Source organism: Harmonia axyridis, chromosome 1, assembly GCF_914767665.1.
Source record: "Harmonia axyridis chromosome 1, icHarAxyr1.1, whole genome shotgun sequence".
In the NCBI taxonomy this organism is placed as follows: Eukaryota; Metazoa; Arthropoda; class Insecta; order Coleoptera; family Coccinellidae; genus Harmonia; species Harmonia axyridis.
Genome location: NC_059501.1, coordinates 26,075,796 through 26,089,854, shown reverse-complemented (window position 1 = coordinate 26,089,854; position 14,059 = coordinate 26,075,796).

The window sequence follows — 14,059 nt, the reverse complement described above, 5'->3', positions numbered from 1 at the left end:
TGAATCAAGTTCGCAAGAACTTGAAAATATTTTCCGTGTCAGTAGTTAATAGGCAAGTTAATATACAGGGTGTCCCATAAGTGGCACGTCACTGTGACACCGGAGTTAGGTCAGCTAAAGAGGAACCTAACCAGCCTAACATGACCCTAGTAAAAGTTGCATGGTTTTCGAGTTATTACCAAATTACGTTTTTTAGTGAATTTTCACCTTTTTTAACATTGTCAGGGTCAGAATTCTGCTGGAAAGCTCTCGAAGCTTATTTTTTTTTGTTGTAATGGAATCTTAAATAGTTATTTAAGATGACATGAGTATGATTCTCTCAAAAAGTAATGTGGATTTCCGTAAATTAATGAATAAATCTTGATTTCAATTGCTAGCAAAACGAGAACTTCGACTTTGGACACCTGCTGTGAAAAAAAAATCCTTGAAACAAAACGAGCAAGTAACATCAAAAAATTGGGCATTTTAGACAGATTTAGAAATGGTACAATACACGAATCTTATGCCCATAAAACTAGGTATTTTCATCATTTTACCGATGCCCTACTTAACTAAGTTGAAACTAGGAACCCCGCTATCAGGTAATTTTGCCGCTTGCTATGACATTACATTTGATACCGGGCTTTGTTATTATTTGTTAAAGTCACAATAGGGAAAAAGATGGATTAGGGGAAGCGAAAAAGGAATATTATTGAAAAAAAAAGGTAAATTAATTAAAAACAGACTTAACTTTCGATTATTTATTTAATTCTTAAATCTAACTTACAGTAAATGTTCAAACTGTTTCCCTCGGACTCTAATGCATAAATGACACCGTTTTATAGAATTACGATTCAATTTTCTCAAACTAATTTCCGATATGGTCCGGGCTGCGTCGAATACGCGTTCACGCAATTCTTCCTCTCGCTTCTTATTGGTTTTGCATACACTTAGTTTACAATTAGTTCAAGAAAATTGAATCGTAATTTTATAAAACGGTGTCATTTATGCATTAGAGTCCGAGGGAAACAGTTTGAACATATACTGTAAGTTAGATTTAAGAATTAAATAAATAATCGAAAGTTAAGTCTGTTTTTAATTAATTTACCTTTTTTTTCAAAAATATTTCTTTTTCGCTTCCCCTAATCCATCTTTTTCCCTATTGTGACTTTAACAAATAATAACAAAGCCCGGTATCAAATGTAATGTCATAGCAAGCGGCAAAATTACCTGATAGCGGGGTTCCTAGTTTCAACTTAGTTAAGTAGGGCATCGGTCAAATGATGAAAATACCTAGTTTTATGGGCATAAGATTCGTGTATTGTACCATTTCTAAATCTGTCTAAAATGCCCAATTTTTTGATGTTACTTGCTCGTTTTGTTTCAAGGATTTTTTTTTCACAGCAGGTGTCCAAAGTCGAAGTTCTCGTTTTGCTAGCAATTGAAATCAAGATTTATCCATTAATTTACGGAAATCCACATAACTTTTTGAGAGAATCATACTCATGTCATCTCAAATAACTATTTAAGATTCCATTACAACAAAAAAAATAAGCTTCGAGAGCTCTCCAGCAGAATTCTGACCCTGACAATGTTAAAAAAGGTGAAAATTCACTAAAAAACGTAATTTGGTAATAACTCGAAAACCATGCAACTTTTACTGGGGTCATGTTAGGCTGGTTAGGTCCCTCTTTAGCTGACCTACCTCCGGTGTCACTGTGACGTGCCACTTATGGGACACCCTGTATATCAGTGTTTTAACAAGACCTAATATTTCTTAAGCTATGAGTTTTTCAAGCCAGTTTAATAATTGTTATACGGAAGCTCATTGGAAATATGCAAAGACAATGCTTACGTATTTACAAGGCAAAAAGAACAATGCCTTACTTTTACAGAAATAACTGTAACCTAGAAGGCTATTCAGAAGCAGATTGGTGATCCAATAAACTGGATCGGAAACCTTTTATGGGCTTTGAACTAGCGGGTAGAGCCACATCCTGGAAAAGTTTCAAACAAAAGAGCACTGCACTCAGCAGCACTGAAGCCGAATATATGGCGATAAGTGCAGAAGCTGCCAAAGAAGACATATATTAGAGGAATTTGTATGAGGAATTGAATAGAGGTCTGGATTCATTCAAATTATAATTCAATCAAAATGCTCTAAAATTAGAATTGAATTCTGTGTTTCATTCACGCTCCAAACATATAGATGTTAGGTAGGTACCATTTTATTCGGGAAACGGTGGCAAGTGAACTTATCAAATTAGAATACTTGGCGGCATCTGATATGACGGTAGACATTTCAACGAAAAGTCTAACCACTGTCAAATATAAAATGTTTGTGGAAAAATTAGGTTTAGTTCAGTTGTATAATTCGTGTTTTTTCTTTCAATTTTGATCACTGTAAAAATTATATTCAATAAGTGGGATTGTGAAATATATTGAATATTATTTTGGGTACATGTAATGCCATCTCTTCATGTTCATGTTGAACACGTTAGATAAACTCTACTGAGGACACTTTTTCTTCCTCTTTTTTCTCTTTCTTTTGATCTGTCATTGTACGCAGAATGTATTATCTATGATTTGTATCAATGACCTTTTTTGAAATTCTCTCTTCTTTCTTGTAACTCGTATCTAATGTAAGTGTGTTCATTCAAATATAGACTTTATAAAATGATGAGCTTGATGAACTGATTCGAATGATTCTACCCAGTTTTATTCATCCTAATTAAACTAATTACAATAATATTTGTGATTTGATTGAAATTTTCCAGAGGAATATTACAATTAAATTATTTCATTGACTTTGTAGTTACTTGGTGCTAATGTGTATTTAATTGCATTTAACAGATATCAAAGATATCAAATACTAGTTTACTAGTTATTCCACACTATTATATACAGGACGTAAAGTGAATAAGAATGACAAACTGGATCAGGTGTACCTACAGCATGAAAAAATAGATCGCTTGTAATTTATCTTTTTTTTTTGTAAATGTTTCGTATTCCGAAATGCAGGGTAAAGCTTTTCTTAATAACTGACTATTTATTTATTGCTCTGAAACTGTTCCAAATATTCAAATGACATTTTATGGTTTTCAAGAGGTATTTATTGGCGTTTTTCATACCTCCTACAGATTTCTTCTAAGTATGTATATGAACCAGCACGCAACTTGCTGGAATGCATACTCGAAATAATATATTTCATTTCAGAACTTCGGAATAGTAATATTGTATCAAGGTGTTCATACGATTTACTACAATTTTCTCATTAATATTTCATATACATGTGAAATGAATATTGTTGTATAAATTTGATTATAGATTCCATTACTATTTTGTGATATAATTCGTTAGAACTCCGCTAGATGGCAGTGAAAGTATTGAAATCAACCCATAGACCTAAAATAACATGGACTAGCGCTCACGTGGCTTCTACTCGCTTTGCTCTGCGGACTATCGAAGAGAGAGAGGTGTTGTGAAGGATGGAAGTAGAAAGGCAGAAAATGCGAATTTACTAAGGGGTTGTCCATTAATCACGTGATCTTTTTTTAGCATTTTTTAAACCCCCCTCCCCCATTGGTGATACGTAGTGAGGTTTAAGACCACCCCCCCTCCCCCTTCTCAACATCACGTGTATTTTTTAGTACCTACAACAAATCTTAAAATTTTCTGAATATTAACTCAATTTGAATACAGGTATAAACTATAATCTTTCTTCTGAAATTAAGGACCATAATAAAAATGTCTTCACCAGGTTGCAAGTTTTTTTTTGATTGCCACAACAATAATAATAAACGAAAAGTGTAATCATAGGAAAAACATGTATTGTACTAGTACATGAATATATTTAATGTAGTCAAGGTCACTACACGCCGCGCCGTGCCGCTTAATATTTGTTTAAAAATCGCGCGTTTGACGAAAAAATGAATACACGTGATATCTTACTACACCCCCCCTCCCCCTTGTGATATTTTCGTGATTTTTATCGAACCCCTCCCCCCCCCTTTTCAAGCCTCACGTGATTAATGGACAACCCCTAAGGGAATAGCGCGTTTTTAATTTTTTTTCGGAGAAATATTGAGTTTTTCGCATTAGTTGATTATTGAAATAGCGAAATGGCTATGGGAATAAAGCGTTTCAAATTTTTTTAATGAGAAATATTGAGTTATTCGGATGGAAATAGAATGAAATAGCTTGATATGGCTATGGGAAAAACGCGCTTTTAATTTTTTTTTACAAAAAAATATTGAGTTATTCGGATGAGAATTGTATTGCAATAGTTAAATTAATCACATTTGAGAATTGTAAGGTACAGATTTTTATGTTATCTAAAATTTCTTTCAGAAAAAGGTGAATTTTATTGAGTGCTACCTGAAAGAAAATTTTTTTTAATTTCTATTCCAGAGTTTTTAGATAGTTCAGTATATCAATAATATTATAGATAATTAAATTTATATTCGATATAATGTAGCTTCAAGTGTAACAGAGCTTTAGGAAATTCAAAATTTGTGATAAGTAAAAACACAACAGAAAATTTATGAAATTTTTAAAATTTTATATATTTTTTCTTCTGAAAAAATAGCCCAAATATTTTTAGAAATAGGCAGAGGAAATAAAATAGTGAGTGTAATTGGGAATGAAAGTGACATATTTTTCCTATCAAATGACAAATTCAGCCTTACGTTCCAAAAGTATACATCTTCCTCTACTCTAACGGTTCAAAAAAGTACTGCAAATTTTATACATGGGTTTATTATATATGCAAGCACATATGGAAAAAAAAACATATAATAAATATCAATATAAAAAAAATTATGATTAACATCCGACAAAGAGATTCGAATCAGGGCTTCGAAACTGGAATAAAATGGTCAAAAATTCATAACCCCGTATCTATGAAGGGCAGGAATTTGCTGTATAGTATTCATTATTATTTTAGTAACACATGTTCTCAATATCAAAATTGTATTGTATTGCTCTTTCCTTCAAAAATTTGGTTCCATATAGAGATTGACATAATAGTCCTCGGTTGTGGCAGAAGGTTTTTTGTCTTTACTCCATATTTCCATCACCCATTCAATTTAACCTGTGAAAATATTCAATCAAATGAACGATAAATCCCTTCTTGTTTTCTTACCTATGAAATGTCACGTCCAACCCTTTTTTGGATATAACAACACAATTATAAGCTACACACGAAGCAGAGAAATTTAACATTGTTTATTAGTACTAAAATAAGCACTAGAACACCAACAAAACCTAAGTAAATCGTTTAAAAATCTGTAATCACCACAAGAAAACACATACAATCAGTTCAGAAAACCAATGTTATGCCTTTAAACTTTCATTCTTGTCACAATACACCGATATCAATAGTCTCTCTCTAACGTCCAGTCCATGTTATTATAGGTCTATGAATCAACCATAGTCATGAACTGTCCGTCCAGTGACAAAAAAAAAACGAAAAATAAAATTTTTTTATTTCTATTCCAACATTTTTAGAAAGTTCTGCATATGAACAATATTATAGATAATTAACTTTATGAATATTCGATATCATGTAGCTGCAAGCTCAACTGAACTTCTGCGATTTCACCACATGTGATCCCATAATGTTTAATCTTGTGATTCTAAATATTTACAGATCACGAGAATGTCACGTGGTGGTGTATCCTGTTGGACAAAATCCGACTGATAGTTAAAATATGGCTTTTCGAATTTTGTGTTTCTATTAATTTCGAAACTATATGTTCCATCTAGATGAACATTTGCATTTAAATGTACATAGGCGTACAACTTTGCTTCCGCCGTTTTTTCCGAAATTCGAAGCTTTAGTGTAAAAAAAACTGGTTAAACTGGTATTGTCCATCGCTACTACTTTCTCCCATATTTCGGGCAGCGTACGAATCTCGCGTTGAAAAAACTGGTCATCTTTTAAAGCGATCCACGAATCCATCAAATTTTTTACTTCTTAACCACGCCGTTTGCCATTGATCGAAACGAGTGATAGTCCGAGGGAGCAACATCTGGAGAATACGGCGGGTTGGGTAGAACTTCTCATTTCAACGTTTCCAAGTTTATCTTGACCACTTTTTCGACCATTGTCATGCTGTAAAATCACTTTATCACGTCTCTCGTTGTATTGCGGCCGTTTGTCTTTCAATGCTCAAGGCTCGCTCCTTCGTCGCTCGTTTTCGAATTTCGCATTCGTGTTGGAACAGGAGCCCATTCTGAAAATTGTTTTATAATACACTATTACAGAACAGATAGAGGAAATCTAAAACATCAACCAATACCATTCTCCCAGCTTACCACAAGGGGGACCACAAGGTTCCATATTAGGACCCCTATTATTCATAATCTTTATGAATGATTTCTCCTACTTCATGGCTATGTATGAACACCTACTGTGGGCTGACGACTCTGGAATTACAGTGGGACATCGAGAACTGCATGGGGTTGAACAGCTTGCGAGAGCGGCAGAGCTGAGAGCTAAGGAATGGTTTGTATCAAACATGCTAGTTTGCAATGCAGAAAAGACAGAAACCATGTTTTTCAATTTTTTTTTCAAATCATACTACCAGTGAATCGGTAAGGTTTCTTGGAGTTTATCTAGATCAAAGTCTCACCTGAATTTCCCATGCCAATGAAACAGCATCCAAAATAATAAAAATACCTTCCTGCTCCGTAACTTGACCAACATTGTGTCAAAGGATGTTATTAAGATTGCCTATCATAGTCTGGTCGAGCCACATCTGAGATACTGTGTACTGATCTGGGGTAACATTGATAAGAAATGCTCTATACCATTTCGAAGTTATTACTTTATTGAGTAATGCCTTTATATTTCGACAATGATACTCTGTATCATTTAGGAATTGTATAACTTTATTAAGTTATTTCTACTATTTTTATATTTTGACAATTATGAGAAATGCTCTATACCATTTCATAGTTATTACTTTATTGAGTAATGACTTTATATTTTGAGAATGATACTCTGTATCATTTAAGAATTGTATAACTTTATGGAGTTATTTCTACTATTTTTATATTCTGACATTGATGAGAAATGCTCTATACCATTTCGAAGTTATTACTTTATTGAGTAATGCCCTTATATTTTGACAATGATACTCTGTATCATTTAAGAATTGTATAACTTTATTGAGTTATTTCTACTATTTTTATATTCTGACATTGATGAGAAATGCTCTATACCATTTCGAAGTTATTACTTTATTGAGTAATGCCCTTATATTTTGACAATGATACTCTGTATCATTTAAGAATTGTATAACTTTATTGAGTTATTTCTACTATTTTTATATTCTGACATTGATGAGAAATGCTCTATACCATTTCGAAGTTATTACTTTATTGAGTAATGCCTTTGTATTTTGACAATGATACTCTGTATCATTTAAGAATTGTATAAATTTATTGAGTTATTTCTACTATTTTTATATTCTGACATTGATGAGAAATGCTCTATACCATTTCGAAGTTATTAGCATCAATAAATTATCTATCTATCTTAAAGAGGCTAAGTACTTTAATGCCCTGTCGATAAACTGCATAAGCACCTGAAGAAATCATAACAAACTTATCCGGCGACAGGGGAGTTCATGCTAGATGACCAGATAGTCGAAAATTAATTAAAACCGAAGTGGCCGTACATTTGCAGACATCAATGGAAGTTTCGGCACCTTTGTGGCCCGCCGAAGTTGGCAGCAACTACAGCAGATAGATGAAAGACGGAGTGTCCCTTCGGGCGTCATCCTTGTCATGATTCAATTAATGGCCCATCTTATGCCAGACGGTGGACTCCTTGCTATCCTCTCCTATAGGGTAAATTGATTAGGCAGAAGGTACAGTTAGGGGTCTATGACGAAGAACTTGGCGAAAGACGTTCGGTACGATTCTTATTTAATTCTGTGTTATTTCGAATTTCTATGGTTTTTGTGACATGTGATACCATTTTTGATAGCATCGAAAATGTTGTCATAGATTTTTGACTTTTTATGTCAAGAATCAGTTGACTCAAACTTCGGCAGGGTAGAATAGTTATTTGTTTTACTAGAAAGTATTGACTGCCGCAGCTGATAGTTCATAGCCGAGCTTAGCGAGCTATTTGCTGTCAATCAAAGAAAATAGTTATTTATAATACAAGCGTAGAAAACTTTGATATTCTTACACAATTTTAAAATTCGAAAACAAGCCAGGAAGTGGCGAGTTTTTGAATGAACGAGTGTTAGGATATGTCTCAAAAACGAGTAAATACATTATTTTCTCTAATTAACTGAATTTTTATTGAAAGCAATGAAATATCTCCATAACTCTGATAAAAGCTTGAAATTATTATGCATTGATGAAGATATTTAAAATCTCAGACCGATCAGATCATTTATCACGTAAATATTTGGTATATTAAATATTATTATTCTTCTTCCTTCTCTTAAATTTTATTTGGTTCTGCTGATGTGATCAGCTTGAAAGTTTGCATGGAGTTTGAAATTTTTATTTCTTATCACTTTTCATAATTTCAATTCCGTTAGTTTTGTGCTCACGAATATGTTGGGTAATTTTTTTCGATATTTTTCCACAATTTTCTGCAGTTCTAGTTATTCCCAATGCAAATTTTCATTTCCATTGAATATATTGTCACTAGTAATACCACTAAAGGTCAAATTATTTCCGGAAATTTTTTCGAGCTCATAAATATTTCGAAAATTATGAATTTGAAGCATTTCTAACAATATTCATGAGCGAGAAAAAAATTCCGGATTTAATTTGACCTCGTGTGGTATTCGATAAAAAAATTCCACATCAAATGTGTTTATTTCCAATAATATCAATTCTTGTCTTCATCAAGTACTCTAGATCAAGAACAAGACACTTCCAATAAACCTGCCATAGTATATAATAATTGCGTTTTTAATATAAACATTATAATGGTCCGAAGAATTTAGAAAACATCTGAGCTTGTAGTTGAAATGCATCAAAATCATCATGTGAACAATTAAAAGTTAGATTGTCGAAAAAAATATTCTGTCATTCACGGGCGTAGCCAGGTTTCAGTTTCGAGGGGGGGGGGTTCACATATTATAAAAAAAATCTTATGTTTTTCTTTTTAAATGTATCAACTTTAAAAGAGCCAACCCCTATTTTCACTAGTTTTATTTTTCAAGTATGTTTTGAGAAAAAAAGCATTTTCAAAATCACTTTTTGAAATTTAGTTTATTTCTTTACATCGATTCCTATAAATATATTTAGGAAAAAAATACCGTCGTTGTATTTACACAACAGAGTACTCAAATTCAAATTTATGAGTAGAAAGTTTATATGTAAAAAACCGGTAAAAATTGATAGTTTTCACCTTATTTGCATTTTTTTCAATGTTTTATCATGAAATTTTGGTGGCAAACTTCAGATTCGAATTCTGTACCCCAGAAACAGAGATAATAAATCGAAGAAATTAAAACTACCCCATCAACTGAGTTTTAGGAGAGATAGATATAATACGCCAATTTTGAACTATCGTTTGAGCCAGGTTTTTCGGACAAAAAACTTTATGGAAGAAAACGTCAGAAGATTAAATTTTTTTTGTATTTTTTTTAATGTTCCGTCACAGAATTTTGGTGCCAAACCTCAAATTCGGATTCAGAACCCAAAAAAATAAAGGGTGTTTTTTTTAGAGCTATAGAACTTTAAATTGCAATGAAACAACGATAGATTGATATGAATTTTATTTATCCGCAAGATAATCTTGTGGCATTACATTTTGAATATGATTTCTGGCATATGACCAACAAGGCTGGCTCGGATGTAGTCCAATCTGGACGTCCAATTTTTGATGACTTTTCCAACATTTGTGGCCGTATATCGGCAATAACACGGCGAATGTTGTCTTCCAAATGGTCAAGGGTTTGTGGCTTATCCGCATAGACCAATGACTTTACATAGCCCCACAGAAAGTAGTCTAGCGGTGTTAAATCACAAGATCTTGGAGGCCAATTGGTCCAAAACGTGAAATTAGGCGGTCACCAAACGTGGCTTCCAATAAATCGATTGTGGCACGAGCTGTGTGACATGTTGCGCCATCTTATTGGAACCACAGCTCCTGGACATCATGGTTGTTCAATTCAGGAATGAAAAAGTTAGTAATAATGGCTCTATACCGATCACCATTGACTGTAACGTTCTGGCCATCATCGTTTTTGAAGAAGTACGGACCAATGATTCCACCAGCCTATAAAGCGCACCAAACAGTCAGTTTTTCTGTATGTAACGGTGTTTCGACATACACTTGAGGATTAGCTTCACTCCAAATGCGGCAGTTTTGTTTGTTGACGTAGCCATTCAACCAGAAGTGCGCTTCATCGCTGAACAAAATAAAATGGACGTAATGCGCGATACGTATTCCGCACAGAACCATTATTTTCGAAATGAAATTGCACTATTTTCAAGCGTCGTTTAGGCGTGATTCTATTCATGATGAATCTACATACGATCGAAAAAATCAAACTAACCCATAACTTTCCTTTGAGGGGCACATGTGAGCACAAATTGATTGGATTACGTAGAGGTAATTCAATTCAAATTTCACATTACAAATTAATTGAACTGAGAGTGATAATTTCATTCACTTTTTACAAATTCCATTCAAAAATATTTTCGAGATTTTGAAAAAAAAAAGTTTTTTTGACATCTCTAACATTTCGGGGGGGGTTTGAACCCCCAAAACCCCCCCTGGCTACGCCCGTGGTGTCATTATAAACGTCAAAAAAAATTCAAGTATAATTCGCTGTTGGGTACCCACAAGGAAAAAATTTCCACTAAAATTCATCCGTTGCAATGGTGATCTGTCAGAAATACACGTTCTGATTGATTAAAAAATTTTTTGAAAATAAAAGCAAAAATAGTAGAATTTTACCCATCAACGAATTCAATAGCGGTATTTAATATCCAACCTTTCTTGTGAATTTCAATTTTCTAGCTTCTTCCATTCAAAAGTTATCCAGTACACCGGGTGTCCCAAGTTATAGTATATAAGCAATATCTAGCTTATTAGACAAGATAATAAAAAAATTGGAAAATTGCTTTGAATAACATCAAAGTACCCCTTCAATGATGTATAAAAAAGGTTTTCACATTTGACAGCGCTGTGGCAGCTACCCTTTCTATTTTCAAATGGCACCCACTGTATATTATCAGTGAAAATTGCGTGTCATTCTATTTGGAATACTATGATAGCACATACTTGGTATTTTTCTATTAATAACATAATAACAATAAAAACAACATTTTCGAAGTATGAATTGCAACTAGAATACCTACTTTGCAATTCAAAAACCAAAGAAACATTCAAAGCAATTGTTCGAAATTATTTATTATTTCTCGGTTTTTTTAAATAAAAAATTCTACTTCTCTTATGTGAAGTTTGTACAAACATGTGGAGGCATTTAATCTTCAAAAAGGTAATTAAATAATGTAAGAGAAGTCACAAAATATTATTGTTTTTGTTGTTATTACTAAAAAAATACCAAGTATGTCCTATCGTTGAATTCCAAATTGAATAACAAGCGCAATTTTTACTGACAATATACAGGGATTGCCAGGTGCCATTTGAAATTAAAAATGAGAAGTAGCTACCACAGGGCTGTCAAATGTAAAAACCTTTTTTTAGATATCATTTGGTAGAAATTTGACGTCATTCAAAGCATTTTTTTTATTATCTCGTCAAATTAGCGAGATATACATATATATTTTTTTTTGATAAAGAGCAATACAAATTATTAATTTCAAACAATGAAGCATATGTGTCGATGAATCTCAGTATTAGCAGAGGAAATGTATCGGGGCATCATACATTTCAACGTATGATACAAGAGAACAGATGAAAACCTCAGCAAAAACTCTGTCTCCCCGTATCGGTGTAGTGACTGGTTTGTGTAAACGTTTACAGAATAAACTGACATAATTTATATTGAAGGACTTCCCCTTCAACAAAAACAAAATATTCTTCATCCTCTCTTTTCATCAACGGTTGACGACTCTATAATTGCCAATTGGATTCTAAAACAAAAACAAAAAAGAAGCAGAAGGGGGTTGTCCATTAATCACGTGAGGCTTGAAAGGGGGGGGGAGGGGTTTGATAAGGGGTGTAGTAAGATATCACGTGTATTTATTTTTTCGTCAAACGCGCGATTTTTAAACAAATATTAAGCGGCACGGCGCGGCGAGTAGTGACCTTGACTACATTAAATATATTCATGTACTAGTACAATACATGTTTTTCCTATGATTACACTCTTCGTTTATTATTATTGTTATGGCAATCAAAAAAAACTTGCAACCTGGTGTAGACATTTTTATTATGGTCCTTAATTTCAGAATAAAATAAGATTATAGTTTATACCTGTATTTGAATTAAGATAATATTCAGAAAATTTCAAGATTCGTTGTAGGTACTAAAAATACACGTGATGTTGAGAAGGGGGAGGGAGGGTGGTCTTAAACCTCACTACGTATCACCCAAAGGAGTACTAAATATAAGTTTTCATTATATCGATTTGAAGTTAGCGACCCATTCTAAAAAAGAATCTGAAACTGAATGGATAGCTTGGAAACCACCATGAAATTTATAAATCGGACAATTATTCACCAAGTGGTCAATGGTTTGAGACACCTGTCGTACGGACGCATATAATTAAATTTGAGGTTGGATTCGCCATCATCGAACTTTATCGTTTAAGACCATACCCGGTTCAAAATTCGAAAATTATAGATATTGTGACGATATGATAGAGTTATCTTTTTGGAGACAAGCTCTCAGAAAAATCAATATTTTTGAGACACCAGATCCGACTACAACTAAATTTTTCTTTATTAGATGGATCTTTATTCCTGCTGTTATTTTCGCAGATTTTCTATCATCTACATCAACAGAAATTTCCATTCTATACGAGATTATAATGATTATATTACGAGTGATCAATTAGTTCATTCACAACATTGATTAAACTTGATAGCAACTACGTGTATCCGTAATACAATATTAATATGGTCAATAAATAATGTATAATGCTCAAGGCAAATTTCCTTCTCCAATAAGGAACAAGTATTACCAAGAAAACTTCGTAACCTGTAGGGTTTGTGTGTGCTTTATGCAGAAATTAGCGAGAGAAATTAGTTACTAAACTCTTAGCTTAGGAAAGCTTAGATAAGTTGCAAAGTCAGTGAGTCTCGTAGTGAGCAAGTTGAAGCTTCGGCAAAACTGTCAAACTCTTAGACTGGAACGGACTGGCTGTGCCCCCAGGTCTTCTTGGTTTACTGGAAGGTAATACATACATTACGCTTGTCGAACTAATTAAACTTACCCCACTTGCATCTTCCCTGATATCGGCTTACGCGAATTGGGAAAATTGGAGAATGGACGGGGTTGATCCTAGATTCTCTGATGGTGTCGAACACAGACGATTTTCGATTTTTCTTGTTCTTGTTAGTATAGACTTTGTGTACATAATTTCATGCAATATTGGTGAATGATTTATATTCTTTTGAAATAATTGTTTCGGAAGGGATTTGTATGGAGTATAACGAATAGTTGGTTGATGAAATATCAGAAAAAAAATTTATTCGATCCTAACTTGGAAATTTAAATACAATGAAACAAAATATATTTTTGGAAATTTTATTCATTATATATATATATATATATATATATATATATATATATATATATATATATATATATATATTCTTTTGAGAAAGAGCAATACAAAATATTAATTTCAAACAATCAAGCATATGTGTCGATGAATCTCAGTATTAGCAGAGGAAATGTAACGGGGCATCATACATTTCAACATATGATACAAGAGAACAGATAAAAACCTCAGCAAAAACTCTGTCTCCCCGTATCGGTGTAGTGACTGGTTTGTGTAAACGTTTACAGAATAAGCTGACAATTTATATTGAAGGACTTCCTCTTCAACCAAAACAAAATTTTCTTTATCCTCTTTTTTCGGTTGACGACTCTATAATTTCCAATTGGATCCTAAAACAAACA